A 10,904-nucleotide genomic window follows, 5' to 3' on the forward strand; every position below is an offset into this window, starting at 1 on the left:
CCCCTGGAAAGTGTCCACACATGAAATAATAACTCTACAGAGGTAAGTCTCTTTCTGTCTATTCAGTTATCTTTGTTTCCAGGCTTGTCATTTAACCCAGGTTCTATAAAAAACCTGTCCCCAAAGCCCTAACCATGCCAAATGTACCATGAAAATATTCATTTTATTCCTTTCCCTCCAGCCATTGCTCTTCAGTTAGGTCTCTTGTGATGAAAGATAAGTGCCACCTTCGCCAGGACAGAGGCAAGACCCAGTCTTTTTTTCTTTCTCTCCTTCCTTCCTTCCTTCCTTCCTTCCTTCCTTCCTTCCTTCCTTCTCTCCCTCCCTCCCTCCCTCCCTCCCTCCTTCCTTCCTTCCTTCCTTTCTTTCTTTCTTTCTTTCTTTCTTTCTTTCTTTCTTTCTTTCTTTCTTCCTCTACCATCTTAAGTTCACTGGTCAGAGTTCTGCAAATTAGACTGACAAAAGGCAATTAAGAAGAACAAAAAAAAAAAACAGACATCATTACCTTATATACATGTATGATTACATGAATGTTGTGAATCTACATTATGCACAACCATACAAATGAAGAGTTGTACCCCATTTGTGTACAGTGAATCAAAATGCAGTCTGCAAAAATAAAAAAAAATTTAAAAACAGAGTTTATTAAACCATGCTATACAAGTGATCTACATGTCAAAGAAGTGCTTAGAACTTGTTCTTATGTGGCACCTTTGAAAAGAACAATAAATTTTTAGGGAAGTGATAAGACAAAGGAGAAGGTTTTAGTCTTCCTAAAGCAGCAGACTGGCAAGGAAAATAAATGGGGAAAACTAACAGAGTAAAGTTGTGTGTGCAGGGTCATCTCAGCAACTTTCTCCCAGGGAATTTCCATGGCAGAGGGGATTTATGGTAGTCTTCATTTTTCAAAAGTTTCTGCTTTTAGTCAGATAAGGAACACTTTGGGAAGGCTTCTTTCTTTGTCAGTTGAGTCATAAATGTCTTGAAACTCAAAATAATCCTTATGCCAGAATGGCATATTTAAATCTCTTCTGTTGTGGTTGGCATGGAACCTTCTGATCATGCACAGCTGGGTGGTGTGACTTCCGGTGGGGCTACAGGAATGGTAGCAAATCACAAGCAGTTGGTCCCATTCAAGTCATATAAACTTCTTAGGATAATTAGGAAATAGTGTACAGATATTTCTGCAAAGGAAAGGATGGTAGCAAACCACAAGCCAAGTGTAGTCCATTACACCTGGAAAGGAGGAGATCCAGATACAGTTGCATGGAAGGGCTGTTCCCAGTTCTGGAGAGGAACCAATCCTCCATTTCAGCAAGAGGAAACAGTGTGAGATGTAGGTAGATTCTATTCTGGGCTGAGAAGCTCATCTGTATGTAAAAAGAGGAAAGATGAAAGGATCCAAGGTTTGAGGACAGAGAGTGACTTTGAAATAGCAGACTAGAGGTGAAATGATAAAAGAACATGGTAGATTCAGTGGGGAGAGGGGAAAGGTTGGGAACTAACTATTGCTCGATTGTGTGATTTTTCTCATAATTTGCTCAATGGTCTGGATTTAGGGCTGGAAAACTTTTTTCTGTAAGAGAGCAGATAGGAAATAATTTAGGTTTAGTACACCACACATGGTCTCTTTCACAATTTTTTACTCTTTTAATAACTTTTTTAAAAATGTTCTTTTTTAAAGCTGTTCTTATCTCCTTGAGCAGGGTCCAGTTTGCTCTTTTTCAAGGGCAAGCAAAGAAAGCAAGATAATCACACTCATCTCTCATTATAGAGCTACCTAATAGATGAGATGAAAATTAAAAGAGGCAATAACACTCAGAGCACTGTGAACAAAACTGTTGAGACTTTGAGTCTGCTGGATAGTGAAGTCACCAATCACTTATTAATCAATTCAAATAATATTGATTAGGTGTCTACCAAGTGCTGAACACAAAGTTAGACTCTAGGATGCAATGGTTAAAAACAAGTACAGTCTCTAATTCCTTGATTCTTAGCATCTAGTGAGCAGAGACAGATTAAGATAATATAAATAAAAAATAATTGTACCTTGATCAATGTGGCAGTGGGTACAAATTTTGCACCACAAAAAAATGCAAGAACTACAACATTCTTTTATTCCAAAAATATGATCCAGAAAGAACAAAACTGATATATTAAGCTTTATTAAAGTTAAAACTTCCACTCTACGAAAGACACCTTTATGAGGTGAACAGACAAGACACATATCTGGGTAAAACTGATGAAAGGTGTACAGAATCTGCACATTGAACAAAAAAGAAAACATTGCTGAGAGAATAAAGATGAATACCAACAGAGATATAGCACATCTGTAAATCAAGACTCATTATTTTTAAGAAATCAATTCTCTTCAAATTGATCTTTAGATTCAATGCAATCCTAATCAAAATCTCAGTAGGTTTTTTGGTGAAAATTGACAAGTTCTTTCTACAATTCCTATAGAAATACCAGATATCTTGACTAGCCAAACCAAATTTGAAAAAGGACACAGTTAAAGGACTAACAGAATCAGGCCCATGTAGTTCAGGCATCATGATAGAAAAAAAAAAAAAAAAAAAAAAAAAATCAGTTGGTGATAACAGAGAATTCTGAATTAACCTGCACCTATATAAACAATTGATTTTTTATGAAAGTGCAAGAGCAATTCAATGGAAAAAAGTTAGTCTTTTCAGCAAGTGAGCTGGTACAATTGGATATCCACAGGCAAAACAGTGAACATCAATCATACTATATTCCAAGATAAACTCCAAATGGATCTATGACCTAAATGCAAACTCCAAACTATAAAATTTATAGAGAAAAATACAGAAGAAAAATCTCTGTGGCCTTAGGTTAGGGAATATTTCTTAGACCTGCCACAAAAGTCCAGTCCATTATTAAAAAAAAATAAGTTGGATTGATCAAAATTATAAACCATTTTAAAGAAATTGTTAAAGAATAAAAAGACAGTCCATAATTTGGAAGAAATATTTATATGTTATATATTTATAAATGACATGTTTTTAAAAATTATATTAAAAGCCCTCAAAGTTCAATAATAAGAAAACATGTTATTTCAGTCAAAAAAAGTTGGTGAAAATTTTGATTAGATGCTTCATTTAATGAAGATGTATGAAAATGGCAAATACTCTCATGAAAATGTACTTAACATCATTAGTCACTGGAAAAATGCAAATTAATGTATGAGATACCACTACTGACATATTAGAATGACAAAAATTTAAAGATGTAGCTATAACACTTGTTGACAAGAATACAGAGCAACTGGAACTCTCATATGCTATCCGTGGGAATGCACAGTCATTCAGGAAAAATAGTTTGGCAATTCCAGTTTTTCCAGACATCCAAAAGAAGAAAAAGCAATACGCATAAACAAAGATTACATGTGAAAGTGTATAAAAGGTTTTTCCTGAATGCTCCTGAAATAGGAAACAATTGGGAAAAAAAAAAAAAAAGCTCATCAACTAGTGGATAGGTACAGTTTTGGAATATCTACATAATAGACTATTATGCAGCAATAAAGAGAAATGAAGAATTTCAATTATGATAAATAGTGAAGACACAAGAACAAAAAATTATATACTAATTTATGGTGCTATTATGTATAATTCTAGAAAATAAAAACTAATTTTTAGTGGGAAAAAGTTCAACAATGACAGAATGGTGGGAAAGAAGAGGTGGGAGGAGTGATTACAAAGGAAGATGAGGAATTTGGGAGATGATGGATGTATTCATTATCCTAACTGTAGTGATATTTATATAAAAAGAGGAAATGTGCACTTTAAATTTGCCCAGTTTATTATCATAATTCTTTAAATATTTGTTCCAAAAACAATCTTTGGAAAGAACTTAGTGAATGACTTGGTATGCAGAGGAAAAAGAAACAAAGTTTCAAGAGTAATTTCCAGGTTTCTCACTTAGACACCCAGATGAAAGATGGAGCCATTTCTGAGGTAGGAAGAAATGGGGTACAATATTTGGAACATTTTGGAATGGGAATAAAGATTATGAGTTTTACTTCACTTAGCATGATACTAGGATTTATAGTCAAAGAAATGTAATAGGCATAATCTAGTACAATAGTGATAAAAGTGGAATTTCTAAGAGATTGAGAGATGAGGACAAAAAGGGAAGCTTGGCACAAGAGCTGCAAATTTGTAGGACTTTTTCAAGAAAGGGTGGAGGAACTGTGAAATGGAGAAATAAAAAGACATGAACTGTAGGAAAATAAACCCACCACACATGAGACATCCATGTTGTAAGACCTGATTTGCAGATAATCAAGTTTACATGGACATGATGAAGTAAAGAAATGGTCAGCTGACCAGCTGAGTTTCAAAGGACACAGGAAAGATCTTGAAAAAGAAGGAAAAGGGGTAATCCATCAGAGGAGATGAGTATTAAGAAGACTGGAACACATGAGATGATAAGTAGAAGGTCTTGCATGGAAAGATGACCAAAGAAATATGATACGAAAAACTGTTACGTCAGTCTTGATCTGCCTGGGAATGAACCTCACAAAATTCAGTTTTGAGAGGGGCGAGTGGACACAAAAATGAGGAGAACTACTTCTTCTCTTCTTGAACCACAGTACAGCAATGTCTGTGTAGCTGTCAGGAAGCTCTATCACCTTAGTCTGCCCATGAGGAGGTGGTGGCGGGCATTTTGGCAGTGAGGTTCCTGACATAGGTGCTTTGCACTGAGCCATGGCTACAGCTTGATACACAGGGGGCTGTTGACTTCTCCATGTCATGTGCCATGAAGGACTTGAGAGAAGCAATGGAAGATGAAAAATTAGAAAGTGCTATAAAATGGGATTTGGCCAAGTGCTGGATAATATCATCCTAAATAAGGTGACCGGAACAAGAAAGTGGATGAACAACGTTGATAAACGCCATCATGGGGCCTTCTTGGAAGAAAACAGACTTGTGGCCACTTTGGAAAACATTTGGATTCTGAGAGAAAAAGATAGAAGCAAACAGAAGAAACGGGAAAATGTATTAGGCTCCAAGTGAAAATTTGTATGTGACGTGTGTGCACCCATGTGTGTATTTATATGTGTAAGTCCACATGTGCTGGAGTTGACAGAGAGAGAAAGGAAAAAGGCAATAACATAGTTTATAGGAAATAAAATTTATGATAGGGGTGGGTGCAGATTATCATGGGTCCTGAAAAGTGTAGACACCATCTGATACACAGAAAAAAAGACATTATTGATTTTGGCCAAGGAGCTGCATGATCAAAGGAGTATTTTATATAAGTTAGAAATTCATTTGTGTACAAGATACCCTGGAGAGGAGAATGAGTTTTACAGCTCTGTAAAAGTGCCTTTGAAAGTGAAGACATTTTTAAAAATCTTGATAGAATTAGAGTTAAGAATTCCCAACAATATGTCATTTACTTCCCCTCTTCTCAAAGGAATGTTAATGTAATAAGCAAAATCATTTCACCGTGACTTTAAACTTTCTTCTTTAAAGGAGTGTTAAAGAACTGCCATGCTTTAATCTGAGAAGATCAGTGGATAAGGATTTTAATTTCTATCTAGAAATTGAATTGTAGAGTGGAAAGTTTTCCTCTCACAATGCACACCAGTTATTTTCGCTTGGTGTCTTAAAAATTCATTATCAGTTTGGTGACTTAAATTTTAACATGGAGAAATTGATGAGAGACCCTTACCCAAGAATTCAAATGACTAAAAGTTGAAAGTTAAAAGCTTTAAGATCAGAGGAGCTAGGATTAGCTAGTGATGACAGTGGAATACTTTAACTCTCACTACCCCCACAAATGACCATAAATTTGTCTTAAGAATCATCTTATCACAGTTTTTCTGCCTACCAAAGATAAAACAAAAATGAGTCCATTTATATTGCAGTTGAATGCTCTATCTCTAAGTTATTCCCCTGCACTAAACACATTTGTTTTGAATCCTGGCTTTAAAGGGAAGTAAAAAAAGGAATTTTCTCATATTAAGTGATACCTTGGGGCAGATTAGTATGAAATCTTTTTGCACTTTCTAGAAATGTTTTGCTAAGGCTATGTAGGTCCAATTTGAGTTCAGGAGACACTCAAATATGTAATATACAGAGGAGGTAGAGGTCTAGGGAAATTCAGATTATAATTTAAGGTTTTACTATTTTTTATTTTCTTGATTGACAAAAGAAAAATGTGTATATTTATGGTGTACAACATGATATATTGATAGATGTATGCACTGTGGAATTTTAAATCAAAATCATTAATCTATCATTTCACATGTACATCATTTTTGGTGATGAGAACATTTAAAATCTATTCTCTTTGCAATTTGTAAATATACAATTCAATATTATTGGCTATACTTGAACTTACTCTCACTCTCTAAGTGAAACTTTGTACTCAGACCAATATCTCCCCATTCCCTCCCCTCTCTTGGCCTCTGGTAATGATCATTCTACTTTCTGCTTCTGTGAGTCCAGGTTATTTAGATTCCACATGTGAGATCACAGCACTTGTCTTTCTATGGTTGACTTTTTTTCAATATTCATGAAGTCCTCCAGTTTATCTCTATTTTTGTAAATTACAGGATTTCTTTCTTTTTAGTGCTGACTACTCTTTCATTTTTAACCATTTATCCACTGGTACACTCTTAGCTTGATTCCATATGTTAGTTACTGGAAATAATGCTACAATAAATATAGGAAATGTAGATATCTCTTTGACATACTAATTCATTTCCTTTGAATAAATATCCAAAGTGGAATTGCTAGATCATGTGGTAATTATATTTTTAATTTTTTGAGGATATTCCAAAATGTTTACCATTAACAGCTGTACTAATTTACATTTTTACTGACAGTGTACAGTATTCCTTTCCTCCATAGCTTTGCTAGCAATTGTTATCTTTTTAATAAAAGCCATTCTTAGAGGTGTGAGTTAATATGTTATTGTTATTTGAATTTGTACTTTCATGATGATCAGTGATGTTGAGTCTCTTTTTTCATATACCTAATGGTTTTTCATATACTTATCGGTTTTTCATGTCTTGGTTTGAAAAATGTCTACCCAGGGTCTTTACCCATTTTTTAAATAAGGTTATTTGTTTTCCTACCATTGAATTATTTGAATATTAACACCTATCTGATGTGTGGTTTGGAAATTTTTTCTCTAATTCTGTAGATGGTCTCTTCATTCTGTTGATTTTGCTGAGCAGAAGCTTTTCAGTTCGCTGTAATCCCACTGGCTATTTTTCCTTCTTTTTTTTTAACCTGTGCTTTTTTGTCATATACAAGGAATTTTTGCCAAGATGAATGTCAAGGAGTTTTTTTCTATATTTTCTTCTAGTAGTTTCATAGTTTCAGGTCTTACGTTTATGTTTTTAATCCACTTGGAGTTGATTTTTGCATATTGGGTGAGATAAGGGACTAATTTAATTCTTTTGCCAATGGATATATAGTTTTCCCAGCATCGATTATTAAAAAAGACTGTTATTCCCTATTGTGTTGTCTTGGCACCTTTGTTGAAGATCAATTGACCAGAACTGGTGAATTTATTTCTGGGATTTTTATTCTATTCCATTAGTCCATTTATCTGTTGTGTCAACATGTTTTGATGACTATAGCTTTGTAGTGTATTTTGAAATCACATAGTGTGATACTGCTAACATTTTTGCTTTTCTCAAGATTGCTTCAGCTATTTGAGGATCTTTTGTGGTTCCATACCAATTTGAGTTTTGCTTTTTCTATTTCTGTGAAAATGTCACTGAAATTTTCATAGGGATTGCATTGAATCTGTAGATTGCTTGTTAAGTGTGTTCATTTTTACTATATACCTTCAAACTTTTACATTTCAGAGACACTCAAATTTATCATGGCATGACTGACAATTGGATGAAGTAAACATCAGAAAAATGCATGAAGCATTCTGCCACTTAAATCCAAGTGTAATGATTTCAGTTTAGGACTCAGGACCCACGATAAGAGGAAAATACAATTTTGAAATTCTGAGTGTCAAATATACTCTGTCAGTCAGATTTGTCTCCTAACTTAAGTCCCACTAAATATGTTTTTAAAACATTATTAATTTTAAAAGATACTACTTACAATTTTAAGTATTGGTTTCCATGCTGCAATGCTTTGGAGTTCCTGCATCAGAATGTAACCATGGAGGTCTTCCCTCACTGTGTTAGTACCCAGGGGCAACCATGAGAAAGAATCACAAAATGAGTGGTTTACACAACAGAAATTTATTGTCTCACAGTTTGAATGCTTGAAGTCCAAACCGAAGGTGCCAGAAATGTTGATTCTGTGAGTGGGAGACTCTGTTCTGTGCCTCCTTCTCAGCTTTTAGCCGTCTCCAGCATTCCCTGGCTTATAGGTAGCACCCTCCATGTGTTTTCATATTGTCTTCTGTTTCTATGCACACTTTTCTCTTTTATAAGAACCCTGTGCTATTGTATTAAGGCTCATCCTAATGTCCTCATCTTAACTTATCTGCAAAGACCTTATTTCCAAATTAAGTCACCTTTCTCCAAATCACAACATCACGGGGGTGAAAACTTCAACATCTTTTGGGGGAACACCATGCTCAGATTTTTTCAAATATTGAAAGAGCTGGGGGTGTAGCCCAGTGTTTGAGGGCTTACCTAGAATGTGTGAGGCCCTAGGTTTAATCCCCAGCATGAGAAAAAAAAAACAAAAACAAAAACAAAAAAAAGTGGAAGGGGACAATATTGGATAGATCAGGTCAGAATGTCTGTGAATTATTAGAACTCAGTTGCTTGAAAAAAATCTTCATTAAATTTTACCTAAACCCAGCTGACCACAGTGGCACACATCTGTAATCCCAGCCTCAACTATTTAGCCAGGCCCTAAGGAGCTCAGCAAGACCCTGTCTCTAAATTTAAAAAAAGGCTGGGATGTGACTCCAGTGTTAAGCACCCCTGGGCAATCCCCAGCACAAAAAAAAAAAAATTTACCTAAACTTTCGTAGGCCCCAAATCCTATAAATGCTAATTTGTTGCTTCTTTTATAACGTTCCCATTTTCCTCTCAGGACTTAGTTATGGCTTTTAAAGAAAATTGTTTATTAAACTATGATTTCAGGAATCTGTTTTAATTCAGCAAAAGATTTTGTTTCCCTTAAAGAGAAAAAAAAAATGCTGTGAAAGAAAACCTTCTGAAGACTTTTCTTTTTCATTCTTAAAAGAGAAAGAAAAATAACTATTTAAAAAATTATACTCTAGAAAGATACTGTAATTAAATGTCATTTATAGAAAACAACCACTAGTAAGAAAAATATTTGACTCTCTAAAAAATTTTAGGAAACCTCATATATTTGCATAAAAGAAAATCCTCAGAATTTAGTCCCTTACCCCTTTTTGCCAGAAAGAAAGATACTAAGTATTGACATTTACCTTGTAAATAAGAGTATTCAAAGTTCCTGCAAAGCAAGGGTCAGAATTTTACACAGATCTTCTGTCTTGCATGTTTTCTATTTAGATACACAGACTCCCCAAACTTACCAACGTACAGAGTAATTTCCCACCTACAGCATGTCCTTATTTTTATCAGCAGCAAATAATAAAGTAGATTATCGATTGCCTAGATAGATAAGTGTCCTGGGGGCTCCTCAGGTCCCGGGAACAGATTCAGGACCCCGGCAGGTGGAAGAAGATGCAAGATGCAGTTAGGATAATAGACACAATTTATCCAGAGACAGCAACAGCCTCCAGCCTCCAGCTTCAGCCTTGGCCCCCAACCAGTTTCATTTAGCCCCCAAGTCTTTTCCATAGGCACTTTTATATATATGCAGACCAAATAAAGAGGGCACATTGCCAAGAAGTTACATAAATGGGCACATGCTCATAAGCAACTATTGATGACCTTGAGGACATACACTGAATCAGGATTTCTAACCCTGACTACAAACTAACCATAATGTAGCCAACTCATGGCCTTGGCTACACACTAAAACGTAACATAACCTGCCAGAAGCCTCAACAAGGGAGCCTAACTATAGCCATTTTCCACCTGTCCCAACGATGAGGTTGTTTTTGTTTTCCTTTTTTTCTTCTTCTTTGTTTTGTTTTCATGAAACCCAAATTCTGGAGAAAGAGACCAGGACGTGAGTAGTGATTCTATCATCTCATTAGGAATCAGCTCTTCCTACTTTTCCTCTCGACCATTTTCAGCAAGATGTTTTCCCCCTTATTTTTACCACTTCACGATTTCAGGATGACTCTCAGCACTGAGTAATCTGTCTGTATTTAAGTTGAAGGAATCACAGGAACCAGTAAACTATCTTTTCATCTTCATTCCTCTAATTAGAGAGCATAGACTTTACCATAAGCCTCAAGCTTATGCTTTTCTGTCAGATCTTGTCATGTGGTCAGGGGAATCTGAATATAAACTGAGGGGCCTGAGGGTGGGGCCTGCACCTGGACATCTAACCATTTCCCAGGTTATTCCAAGGCTGTTGACACTTGAAACAAGAGTCTAGAAAACAAGCTACATCTTTTTTATTATTTCCACATGGTCAGTATGAAGTTTACAGTGGATTTATATTTTTGCAAATAATCATCTTTGATTTTCATGACAAAAATCAAAACTGGTCCCTACAATGTTAGTAAAGGCCATCACGTGTATTTGGTGACTATGAACATCACTTTTGCTTCTTTCACATGGCTTTTGTCTCAACTGTATACCAGTCTCAAGTGATTTTTTTTCTCAGTATTGATGGGAAAATTTTTTTTCTATTGTAAACTTAAATGTCTTTTAAGGACATAGACTCTTGTAAATGAATTCACCCTTTATTCTATGGAGCACTTTGATAGGTCTGGCTTTTTAAGACTGTAAATCCTTTATATGTAGACCAGTTAATTAATGTTTCTGAGCCCATTACCTTCAG

At 35.3% G+C, this 10,904-nt stretch overlaps 1 long non-coding RNA gene across 1 annotated transcript in view; it reads right to left on the reverse strand.

Annotated features, from left to right (window-relative positions):
- Positions 1–624: 624 nt before the first annotated feature.
- Positions 625–10,904, reverse strand: part of LOC124991716 (uncharacterized) — a 24,248-nt gene continuing 13,968 nt past the window's right edge. The window contains exon 2 of the long non-coding RNA XR_007109932.1: positions 625–1,370. This is a non-coding gene — a long non-coding RNA (uncharacterized LOC124991716). The remainder of the gene's footprint in view (positions 1,371–10,904) is intronic.

The sequence above is a fragment of the Sciurus carolinensis genome, chromosome 8 (genome assembly GCF_902686445.1).
Source record: "Sciurus carolinensis chromosome 8, mSciCar1.2, whole genome shotgun sequence".
NCBI classification, from domain to species: Eukaryota; Metazoa; Chordata; class Mammalia; order Rodentia; family Sciuridae; genus Sciurus; species Sciurus carolinensis.